Source organism: Sorex araneus, chromosome 1, assembly GCF_027595985.1.
Source record: "Sorex araneus isolate mSorAra2 chromosome 1, mSorAra2.pri, whole genome shotgun sequence".
NCBI classification, from domain to species: Eukaryota; Metazoa; Chordata; class Mammalia; order Eulipotyphla; family Soricidae; genus Sorex; species Sorex araneus.
The window spans coordinates 135,501,377-135,514,255 of record NC_073302.1 but is presented as its reverse complement, the minus strand read 5'-3'; the positions used below and the strand labels follow the sequence as shown (position 1 = coordinate 135,514,255).

General features: G+C 44.9%; 1 protein-coding gene across 2 annotated transcripts in view; it reads left to right on the top strand.

Annotated features, from left to right (window-relative positions):
• ARL15 (ADP ribosylation factor like GTPase 15) overlaps positions 1–12,879 on the top strand; it is a 444,530-nt gene that overhangs the window by 45,196 nt on the left and 386,455 nt on the right. The window lies entirely within an intron of this gene.

Here is a 12,879-nt window from a genome sequence, read left to right as displayed (position 1 = left end):
TGGAGTGTTCACCGGAGCATCAGACAGCCTTCCTGTCCCATTGTGAATCCTCCCCCTCTCCCCCCCCCCTTGGTCCAAGCTGAAAGCCGGGGGGCCTATGCTGTGAAGTCATGTCTCCCGATGATTGGTTCTGAGTGCCTGTTTGAACTAAGATCTACTAGAGAAAAATGGGCAATAACAGTCCTGTAGCAAGCAGGAGCATTCTGGAGTTTCACTTTGCTAGTTTGTATAAAAGTTCTGTAAATGTATCTTTTTGCCTTTGCAGAAAAGCCTCAAGCATTTTCCTAACAGAGAGAAGTCAGTGGCTGTTTCAAGCGGGAACGGAATCTGGATCTTAGGGCAGTCATTCTGCAGTGGGCACTGTCGCACTTGCCCGCAGGGTCATGTGTAGACTGGAGAGGTGCAGTGACAGGTCCCTTTTCCATGCACCTAGTGAAGGAGCACAAAGTGTAGCAGTAGGGCCTGCTCCATGCAGTTTGGCTGTTCTGGCTTCTGAGTTCTGGCTTTCTCAGTGAAAGGGACTTTATTGGCCAAGAGGAGAAATCGAATGTTTTATTTATAGATATCAAGTGATTGTATCTCTTACTGTCCACTACTGTCCACAGACATATGCACGTGTGTGGTTAGAGTTGTTCTCTATGAGTCTGCTTTGGAGTGTGTAGGCGGGGGTTAACTGATTTATAAGAGGGCTGGAGAAATAGCACAGTGTAGGTAAGGCGCAGGTGTACGTTGCCTGTCTTTGACCTGGGTTTGGTCCTTGACACTGCATTGGGTTCCCGGGCCTTCCCAGGAGTGATCCCTGAGCATAGAGCCAGGGATGAGCCCTGAGCATTCCAGGTCTGCCCCCCCCCCCCCCCAAAGCAAAAGCAAAACAACCAAACAAAATAATACCTCAGAAGGTAGGATAGTAGGATATGACCTCTAATGAACAAAGTAGTATTTTTAGGTATGGTGAGACTTTCTTACCAATACTACCCATTTTCTTAGCAAGGGAATTTTAAAGCTGCCTGATTTTCTTTTTCTGTTCTATTTTGGGCCACACCTATTGGTACTCAAGGAACAACTCATGGCTGTGCATGTACTCCAGGGATCACTGCCAGCCAGGCTTGGGGGACCATGGGACATGGGGGATCAAACCCAGGACTCTGGCACATACAGCACCAGCTCTGTCCCCTTAAGCCATCTCTCCAAGCCCCTGAAGTTTCAGGTCCCGTGAACCTGTTGAGAATCATAGTTGCCAACTCAATGTCTGTTTATGCAGCGACCCAGTTCCACCCTGAAGTGTGTGAGATGGATGGGACAGCATGTTATGTTTTGGTCTCCTTGACATCAGAGCCCTCCGAAGTGCGAGATAAAATCTGTTTGGTTTAGGTGCTTTCGTCTGTGGAATGTGTTCCTGTGTCTCCCCAGATGGGCACTCTCGTGCCGCGCCCTGCAGGCTGCCATACAACACGACTTCAGCGGCCTTTCCTTGGCTCTGTCCACCTCTGAAGCAGCAGCGCAGCCTGTCCCCAACCCTCTGCACCCCGAACCCTGCCTCCTGCCTCTGCTTTCTTCCTCAGCTCCCAGCGAGCAGTCAGGAACTCGGCTCAAGCCTCCGCACTCCGCTGCAGCTTCATCTTCTCAGTTTCTGGGTGCCGAGACTATCCCCTCCTTGTCACTCTCTTCTTTGTCCCAATCTTTACTCCACTGAAAGCTTCTTAGTAGCTTGCATGCTTCTTAAAGTCTAGCCATCTCTGCTGAGGTGTGGATGCGCTCTTTTCTTGATAAGAAACATTTATTTACTCTATCACCGTGAGATACAGATTTACAAAGACGTTCAGGGTCAGGTTTCAGTCATACAGTGTTCCAACATCCAGCCCACCACCAGTGTATATTTCCCACCACCACTGTCCTCAGATTCCCTCCTCCCATCATCCCCCATCCTGTCTCTATGTATGTCTCTAAAGGCACTGTCCTTTCTCTCAAGACCCCGACCCCTGCCTCTTCTCCCTTTTTCTTAGTTTTTCTCTCTCTCCTTTTGCCATTATGGTTTGCAATACAAATACGGAGGGATTATCATGTTTGTTCCTTGACCTATATACAGCACACAGTTCTTATCCAGAGTGATCATTTCCAACCATCCAACTTCCCTCTCCCTCAGCACTTGAGTCAGGCTTCCAACCATGGACCAGTCCTCCTGGCCCTTGTTTCTACTGTTCTTGGGTATTAATCTCATATTACGTTTTTTTTTATATCCCACAAATGAGTCCAATCATTCTGTGTCTGTCCCTCTTCTTCTGACTCATTTCACTCAGCTTGATATTCTCCATGGCCGTCTATCACTGTATCACTGTATTACTGTCATCCCATTGCTCATCATTTGCTCGAGCAGGCACCAGTAACATCTCCATTGTGACACTTGTTACTGTTTTTGGCATAGCAAATATGCCACAGGTAGCTTGCCAGGCTCTGCCGTACGGGCAAGATACTCTCGGTAGCTTGCTGGGCTCTCTGAGAGGGGTGGAAGAATCAAACCCAGGTTGGCTGTGTGCAAGGTGAATGCCCTACCCACTGTGCTATCGCTTTATCCATAAGCGAATTTTATGGGGAGAAGAAAGAACAGAAACTTCCTCAAAGAAGAAATACAAATGGCCAAAAGACATGTGAAAAAATGCTTTACATTTCTAATCATCAGGGAGTTGAAAATCAAATCAACAATGATTTGATTGTTGAGACTGGCACATATCAAAAAGAACAAGAATAACCAATGCTAGTGTGGATGCTGCGAGAAAGGGACTCTTCGTTGTTGGTGGGAATACCAGCTGGTCCAGCCTTTTTGAAAAATAATAGAGGCATTCCTCAAAAAGCTAGAAATTGAGCTTCCATAAGACCCATAATATCACTTCTGGGAATATACCCTGGGGGCCCAAGAAACATTTAGAGGACTGAAGAGAAGTTGAAGCACTTACTTTGCCTGCAGAAGGTCCGGGTTCAATTCCTGACACCACATGGCCCTCTGAATACCACCAGGAACAATGCCCTGTGCATGAGCTGGGGGTAACTTCTGAACATCACTGGGCAAGACTCCAGACGAGAGAGGGAGAGAGAGAGAGGGAGAGAGAGAGAGAGAGAGAGAGAGAGAGAGAGAGAGAGAGAGAGAGAGAGAGAGAGAGAGAGAGAGAGAGAAAAGAGATTTTAGAGTCATTTAATTTAGCAACAAAACATTTTTAATGGACTGGAGAGATACTGTAGTGGTTAAGGAGCTTGCCTAGCACACTACCAACCCAGTTTGATTCCTGACATCACATGTAGTTCCTCGAGCCCCCAAACCCATCGGAGAGATCTCTGAGCACAGATCCAGGAGTAAACCCTGAGCACTTATCAGATGTAGCTCAAAAACAAAAAAATAAGCAAGATTTAATTTTCCACTTAATGATGTCCTGCTGGACCCTTAAGTAAAGTATGTCTTGTTGATGGAAATTTCCACCCTAGGAAATGTGCGTTTTTAGGTTGTCTCTTTTCATGGTTGGTTGAGTTTGTTTTCTTGACTCGTGTTTAGCGTTCAGTCCTAAGCACTAGGACTTTTCTCTTGATGGAGAGAGTAATTTGTTTTGTCAATGATTAAAAATTATGCTAGAATGCTGTCCCTATCCAGACTGGTTACTCATGTCCATCGCTTGGGAACAAAATTGCATTTCAGAGTGTAACCTGAGCCAATAGATCCATATTAGGCTTTTAAGGAGAATATAAGAGGCCTGTGTGATGATTGGATCTTTATTTTGTAGGACTCTGTTTTATTTGTTCAGTGAGTTTTCTTTTTTTTTTTTTTCTTTTTGGGTCACACCCGGCGATGCACAGGGGTTACTCCTGGCTCTGCACTCAGGAATTACCCCTAGCCATGCTCAGGAGACCATATGGGATGCTGGGATTTGAACCCGGGTCGGCCGCGTGCAAGGCAAACGCCCTGCCCGCTGTGCTATCTCTCCAGCCCCATTCAGTGAGTTTTCTACTGTGAGCTGGTGTGAAGGCACTGGGGCCAGCTCGGACAGTGCTCATAGACTCGGTGGGGCCGGGCTTCTGGCACACAGTCGGGACCCAGTGATTGTTGTTGACTACTTGGGCATGCGGTTCTTTGGAGAGGAGGTGACAGGGTCACAGGGTTGTTGCTCAGGTCCAGGAGGCTCAGGCAGCTCTGCCTGAAGAGTCACAGAGCATGCGTGCAGGTGGAAGGCCCCTGTGGGCATGGAGCTTTTCGGGTTTTCTTTCCTCAGGGCCAGAGAAGTATCCTGCAAGCATGTGGCAGGTCCTCCTGAGTATCTGCGGAAGGAATGAAGGGAGGCTCAGTACTCTGAAACTGGTATGTACAAGCCTCAAGGAGTCAGACTTCCAAGAGATCAGTGGACAGGGCCGAGATTGTTCAGGAACTCCATGTCCATCTGTTTTATGTTCTTCTTTACCTTCTCCCATTTCACAACCACTCTATTTCCACTTCAAGAAAGTCATGTTCTCACCTCTCAATCTTATCATTGTGGTGCTTTAGTATTAGGGGTTAGCCACCTCCCCCAACCCCTTCCAACATACACACACCTAGGGCACAAAGCAAAAAAAAAAAAAAAATCCAAAAATAGCAATAGTTTTGAGAAAGTAAATTGCTCTACTATAGCATGGTAAGTAATTTTCTGTGCTTTGCCTTCAAAAAAAAAAAACACAAACTGAGAGCTCTTAGACTCAACTTGCAAGCTGATTAAAGATAATATTGATAAGTCACGATAAGATTGCTTTTGATTCAGTTAGAAGTTCAAAGAATTGAGTAACACACCACTGTCTCAATTATGAGAACAAGTTTTACAGGACTTGTATGTACATATTAAAAATATGAAAAATAGGATGAGATTTAACTCAGTAATAGAGAGCGTGTCTTGCATGTTTAAGGCCCTAGGTTTGATTTTTTGCACAGAGCATGCATGCACATAAAACACACACAGATACATAGACACACAGACACACCCATACACACCCCATCACAGTCAGTGGTACAATCCTGGGGGCAATGCCATTGGCAACATTTGCAGAGCTGGAGATACTGCTCCCTCTCTCCCCAGGGGTGCTATGGTGATAGTGTCTGGTTCAAGGTAGTCCCAGGGACAATTTGGGTGCACTTTGTTGCCTTAAAGAAGGCAGATTTCCAAGGGGGCACTGAGGTTCTCTTTCTTTCTTTCTTTCTTTCTTTCTTTCTTTCTTTCTTTCTTTCTTTCTTTCTTTCTTTCTTCCTTCCTTCCTTCCTTCCTTCCTTCCTTCCTTCCTTCCTTCCTTCCTTCCTTCCTTTCTTTCTTTCTTTCTTTCTTTCTTTCTTTCTTTCTTTCTTTCTTTCTTTCTTTCTTTCTTTCTTTCTCTCTTTCCCTCCCTCTCTCCCTCTTTTCCTCCTTCCCTCCCTCTTTTCCTCCCTCCTCCCTCCCCCCTCTTCTCTTTCTTCCTTCCTCTCTTTTTGTTTCCTGAAAAGAGGGCTGTAGTTTACGGATCTCGGGATTTTGACCTCCAATCCTATGAGTGTGTGGGGCCCCATGAGTACTGTAGCTGTGTGAGTAGCACAATTAAGTGTGGTGTCACAGTAGCAGCAACAAAGGGAGGGAGAGAGGGAACACTGACAACCAATTAAATTGATGCTATGGTATAAATTGTAACAGTTCTCCATGCTGTATAAAACATCAAGCCCATCTCACTCAACAAGATACTTTTTTGGGTTTTACTTTTTACAGTATATGGGTTTATCAACAAGTTACATATTTTTGAACAATTGTAGAACAATACCATTTCTTATTAAAACTCAGTCCATAGATAAGCTTTTATTTTAAAACTTCTTTACTACCGTTATTATTAGTAGTAACAGTATTGGTATTTGTTTTGGGGCCATACCCAGGATCTCGGGCTGAAGCAATAGCGCAGTGGGCAGGGCATTCGCCTTGCGGTGGCCGACCCAGGTTTGATTTATACGCCCCTCTCGGAGAGCCCGGCAAGCTACCGAGAGTATCTCGCCCGCACAGCAGAGCCTGGCAAGCTACCCGTGGCATGTTCGATATGTCAAAAACAGTAACAACAAGTCTCACAATGGAGACAATTACTGGTGCCCGCTTGAACAAATGGATGAGCAATGGGATGACAGTGACAGTGACAGTGACCCAGGATCTTGCACGGGGTACCATCACTCCTGTTGGTACTTCTGGGACCATGTGCTATGGGGAATCAAGCCCAGGCCTCCTGTCTGCAAAGCATGTGCCCTAGGCCTCTGGGCTCTTTCTCTAGCTCCATACTGTAGCTGGTAAGTATTAAAAACCTATGGTCAGATGGGACTGGAGCAATAGCACAGCGGGTAGGGCATTTGCCTTGCACGAGGCCGACCTGGGTTCAATTCCCAGCATCCCATATGGTCCCCTGAGCACCGCCAGGGGTGGTTCCTGAGTGCAGAGCCAGGAATAACCCCTGTGCATTGCCAGGTGTGACCCCCCAAAAAACCAAAAAAACAAACCTATGGTCAGAAAAGGTTGAAAATTTAAGATGTCAGTTACCTACTCAGTTCATGTATTGGAAAGTGTGATAAATCAGTATGTGGTTTTCAAGAATAAATTGTGTTAGATGTGGAAAAGATACACGAACTCAAGAAGAGTAAAACCATTGGATTGAAGATAGAAGATAGCTGATTTATTTTGTTTTCGTTCATTGTTTTTGGGGTCACACCCAGCTGTGCTCCTGGCTCTGTGCTCAGCTGTTCACTCCTGGCAGACTTGGGAGGCCGCATGGGGTGCCAGGGATGCAACCTGGAGCAACTCCGTGCTGGCCAGTGCCCGCCCTACATGCTGTACAGTCGCTCTGGCCCCACCTTGTTATTGTTCTCATCCTCCTCCTCCTCTTCTTCTTCCTCCTCTTCTTCCTCCTTCTCCTCCTCTCTTCTTTTCATCTTTCTTCCTTCTCTTCTTCCTCCTCTTCTTCATTTTTTTGTTTTGGGTCACACCGGGGGTTACTCCTGTTTCTGCACTCAGGAATTACTCCTGGTGGTGCTTGGGAGACCAATTCCCAGGTTGGGGATGCTGGGAATTGAACCCAGGTTGGCCACGTGCAAGGCAAATGCCCTACCCACTGTGCTATCGCTCTAGCCCCCCCCTCTTTTTTTAAAACTTAGATATTTAGAGTTCTAAAAATCTTATTGTAGTTAGCAACCATATTTGTAAATGTGGATTTTAGAACAAGTTGTTATTTCAATGTGGCTTGAAAGCCAGTGGTTAGGAGGAAAGACTGGATGGAGGACTGTCTTTTCCCTGAGAGAGGGAGCACAGTGAAGGGGTAACTTGTGGAGCAAAGGGTGATCTTGGCTTTAGGTGTCAATTGGAGGGACCATGTGGGAGATACTTAGGCTGCAGGCAGTGTTGAAATGGGGATTTGTCTCTGGGTCACTGCTAAGCCTGTTGCTCAGATCACTGACGGGTCCAAAGTCAGCATCTGTGCGTTCCTGGCAGGTTATTCCCCTGGAGCTGACTGGCTGGGTGTCATTTGGGAATTCTTCCAGATAGGTAGGGTTTCTCTTGTCTCTTTTGGCTTCATTGTTTCTTTGAGTACCTTACTTCCATTTCTTGCTTCCTTTCTCCATGGAGCCATAGCATTTTGGAGGATGATTGAGGAAGCTTCTCTTTCTTGTTATTTTACTCTCCTTAGCTGAAATACTATTCCCCCCTTCAGTTCTTATTTTATTTTATTTTATTTTTTTTGCTTTTTGGGTCACACCCAGCGATGCCCAGGGGTTACTTCTGGCTCTGTGCTCAGGAATTATTCCTGGCGGTGCTTGGGGGACCATATGGAATTCAGGGATTGAACCCAGGTAGGCTGTGTGCAAGGCAAATGCCCTACCCTCTATACTATCACTGCAGCCCCAATTCTTACCTTTTTATTTTTATTTATTTATTTATTTAAACTTTTTATTAAATCACCACGTGGAAAGTTACAAAGTTCTCAGGTTTATGTCTCAGTTATACAATATTCAAACACCCATCCCTTCACCAGTGCCCATATTCCACCACCAAAAACCCCAGCATACCCCCCGCCCCCACCCCCCACCCCCTACTGTATAACTAATGAATTTTACTTCATTTTCTCTTTACCTTGATTACGTTCCATATTTCAACACAAAACTCACTATTGTTGTTGGAGTTTCCACCCAAGAAGGACAGCCCTACTACCAAGGAAGCATTTGATAATTAGTTTTCCATTGCTGGGAATGAAGAGATATGTAGCCCCACTGCTCCAAGTACATAACTCTTTTTTTTTTCTTTTCCTTTTTTTTTCCCCCCCTCATCCCCCTTCCTGCGCCTCATAGTATGGTGTATGCTACGCCGCGTTTCTCCCTGAAAATGGGAAACAACCGGGAAAGAGGGATATTTCCTCTTTTTGGCCGGTGTTGGGCGTTTTCTTAGTTCACGGTCCAGAGAGGTGGCTGCTACATTAATAACCTTCAATATTTCAACAAAAACGTACTGTTATTATTTGGAGTTTCCCCCCAAGTCAGACCTGTTCAAAAGGAACCGTTTCACATTGCTGACAATTATAGATGCTAAGTCCGCATGGTTTTGGATTTCTGTATAAAGTCCAGGGAAAATTCTGCCAGAAATTGCATAGCCCAGCTCACAGTCCCAGGGCATTGCTGTAAGAAGTCTCTGGAATCAAAGTCTTTAGGCGCAGAGGGTCCACTTCACTCTCAGCAGCTCCGAATTTATCTGGGCCGAGGGCGTGCCGGTTACACCCCCTTCCCATGAGTCCTTAGGAGCCCCAAGTGTAAAAATTGAATACTTCTGGGTTAGGCCTCTTAGAAGATGGCACCTGTGATGTGGGTGCCGCCGCCATTCTCCGTGCAGGAAGACAGGGTGGGGAGGAAAAATCCATCCCCGGGCAGCAGAGTTGCAGCCCAGTTCGCAGTCCCAGTGCATTGCTATTAGAAGCTGCGCAGGATGCCCGAATGTGTTAGGTCTCTGGAATCAAAGTCTTTAGGTGCAGAGGGTCCCCAATTCTTTTTAAATGGTGATTCCTTCCTTCCTTCCTTCCTTCCTTCCTTCCTTCCTTCCTTCCTTCCTTCCTTCCTTCCTTCCTTCCTTCCTTCCTTCCTTCCTTCCTCTCTCTCTTTCTTCCTTTCTTTCTTCCTTTCTTTCTTCCTTTCTTTCTTTCTTTCTTTCTTTCTTTCTTTCTTTCTTTCTTTCTTTCTTTCTTTCTTTCTTTCTTTCTTTCTTTCTTTCTTTCTTTCTTTCTTTCTTTCTTTCTCTCTTCTTTCTTTCTTTCTTTCTTTCTTTCTTTCTTTCTTTCTTTCTTTCTTTCTTTCTTTCTTTCTTTCTTTCTTTCTTTCTCTCTCTCTTTCTTTCTTTCTTTCTTTGTTTCTTTCTTTCTTTGTGCTGTGAGGGTACATAAAAAAATTTTTGAACAAACCTGACTTCACTGTATTCTATTACTATCTAATCTTGTTTCATTTGTTAACAGCGGGAGTGATAGGTTAACTGGGGCATGTGGAAAGGCTGTCACTTTTTTCCAGCTTTAGCTGGTACAGAGTCAGCATGCAAATTACTACCTGCAGTTGGGTTATTCCCCAAATCTCTAAATTAGAATTCATTATTTTGCAGTTTCAGTTGTTACAAATGCAGAACTTGCTTTGGCCTCTGAAGAATGTTCCTTCTTTTTTCAAAAAGGCTGTGTGTAATTCTTATGCTGTTGACCTTGTAATCTCTGCCTTAGCGTGTTCCTAACAATTGCAGGCAGCAGTGTGGAAAATTTGCTATATTGTTATCCTGCTCTCCCCACCCGCTTCACATGAGTCCAACCTGGATGAGGAGATAAGCCCGAAGTTTTACTGCCCACTAACTCCCTGTCTGCCCATTATGCTTCCAAACTTGTCAGTGCCTGGCCAGAGGAATTATAGCGCCTGTTCATTTCAATGAATTTCATCATCTAATTTCCTATCTAAACTTTTAACTTGAAAGGAACACAAGCTGAATTTTTGTGTGGGAGGAAAAAGTAAGCTAATGCAGGCCTTAGATAAAACTTTTTAACAGATTTGGAACTTGAAAAATATTCATCTGGCTGAGATCACAGGAGGAGTGATGGAGGAAGGGGCTCTCTGTTCGGCCTGGCAGGAAGGGAAGATCGGTGTACTCTGCCGTGATTTTATTTACAGTAGCAATTGTTTGCTGTCATGGGAAGGAGGAAAATAATTGCTTGCTGTTATGAGGGGAAAGATCAAAACCCAGCAAACTCTAAGCAAGGATATGAAATAGGGGCATAGTTAGGATATGAAATAGGGGCATAGTTATTAAGAATGAAAATAACTAGAGTTTGAGCTTTTTTTTTAATTTTTTTTTTTATTTTAGGAAAGAGACAGTCTCAAAAATAGTCCCATAAAGGCAGGCGGATTTGTGATTGCAAAACGAGCGTCTGATTCAGACCTGGCCATTTAGTTCAGTGACTTTGAGTAACACACCTTATCTGGACCTTGCTGTTCTTTTCTGACATGTGATGAAGTTCTTTTCTGACATGTGATGAAGTTGAAGGAAATTCGCGTTAAGGTCCTGCCCATTCTGCTTCTTGTGAGGTTAGCCAGGGCCTTAAATCAGCATTGAAACCAGAAACTTAGCCAAACAATGAAGGAAGGAAGGCGGAAAGATGGAAGGCAGGGAGGAAGGATGGAAAGAAGCAAGGAAGGAGAGATACTGAATTGAGGTGGGAGTGTCTGTTTGTTCTTTGGAACCTGTGTGCTAGATGGATGGGTACTGCACTGAAAGGATTGTTGGGAAGATTGGTTGCTTAGATTGGAGAGGTTGAGATTCAAATCCTGAAGAGAAATGCTCTTAAAATGCATATAAGTAAGCGTTCAACTTTGACTACATATTCTATTGACCCAATCATTTTCAGAGAAGGCCCTGTGTTGAAAGTATGCGTTATCCCAGATAAACACAGGACACTGATTTACTTGAACTGGTAATTGTTTCTGTACTTTTATTTAGGCACTATCGTTTTCAATATTGTTCATAATAGGATTTTAGACATATGATGCTCAAACTCCACCCCTACCCCCGGTGTCAGTGTCCCTTTACCAATGGCTCCCGCTTTCTCTCCTCTTCCTCATCCCCATGGCAAACTCTTTTCTGCATATTTAATTATTTAAACTTAGCAATTTGACTTTTGGGGTGAAAGAATATAAAGCCTCAGTCTGAGGGGGCCCCAATGACTGGAGTCTTCTGATAGTTTTGCTTGTTCCTTCTGCAGGAAGAACAAATGGTATCCCAAAGATGTGGTGACTAATGGTATGTGGTGTGTGAAGGGTCGTGTGCTTGGTGACCTATGGGACAGTTAAGTGTGGAGTAACTTGCCTGCCCCGTGCCTGGCCTCATTTTTCTATTTGGTGAATGGAGAGAACCAGGCTGGGTATTTTCTGGGTATTTATTTATTGCCCAAGCCGTATGACTCAAATGTAATCATACGCAAAGTTCTGGCTGTCTGGGTTTATTGGCAATTTAGCCCCACCGTTTCCATATCTTCCATGGGCTCAGTTTGGCCAGAATCTATGGAATAGCTACTGTAAGTTAGGTCAGGCGTTTGGCTCCATAGGGCTTCCTGACCCCGGAGGGATGTTCTGATTGTTGCAGAAGGCCTTTCTGCGTGAGATGTTATCAAACATCTACCTTGTTAGTACACTTGATCCAGCTGGATTGAAAACCACAAACGCCAGACATTGAAAAACAAAATGAGACCCATGGCTGGGCATGGTGGGCAGGAAGAGGGAGTTATCTCCCGCAGGAAACCCTGGCACTGGGCAGGCTGCTTCACAGCCATGATAGAGCCGGTGGGCTAAGTGTTCATGACTCTCGGACAGGACTTGCTCCTGCTGGGACCCAGAGAAGGCCCTGTTGGATTTAGCTTCTATACTGTGTTGAATCGAGGCCCCCTCCCCCTCAGCCCCTGACTCCTTGAAGGTGTGCGAGGGCTTTCCCATGATCTGTCTTCCTCTACAAGGTTTGACTGAAAGGTAGGGAAGTTTGCTAAAAATACTGAACTCACTGAACAGACATGAACCAAATACAGGTACCAAACTCTTGGTACCTGTATTACAAGCCATAATGCACAAAAGGAATGAGAGAGAGAAGGAACAAAAGTGCCCCCCATAAAGGGAGGAGGGGGTGTGGGGGGATGGTGGGAAAGAAACTGGGGACATTGGTGGTGGGAAATGTACATTGGTGGAGGGATGGGTGTTGTGTCATTATATGACTGAATCCTAATCATGAACAGCTTTGTGATGGTTTATGTCATGGTGATTCAATAAAGAATAATAAAAATTTAAAAAGGCTGGGAAACTTACTTCCCCTTGGTGCCCTGTGGTTCATACTCCAACATGTCACCAGAGAAGCAAGATTTTACATACTCTACATCTAACCCGCACAGGCAGAGCCTGGCATGCTACCTGTGTTGTATTCGATATGCCATTGTGAGTAACAAGTCTCACAATGGAGACATTACTGATGCCCACTCGAGCAAATTGATGAACAATGGGATGACAGTGCTGGAGTGCTACATCTAACCTGCAGTCTAAGTTCTGAGATGGGTGAGTTGGGCAGTTGGTGGCCTTATTCATTGATGACTCAGGATGGGATTAGACAGAACAGCATGATTTGATGACCCTGGGCCATATTTCCTGGCCTCCCTCAAGTTTGTGTAAAAGGGGGTTGCACTGTATTGTCCAAAAGTTTCTTCCAGTTCAGGAATTCTCTGACCAGGACGATGGTCCTTGAACAACCAGAGATTCGTTTCTTTGCAACCAGAGTTTCATCTGTTGTAGAGCACTGTCCTTCTAAGACAGGAGAAACAAGTTGCATATTT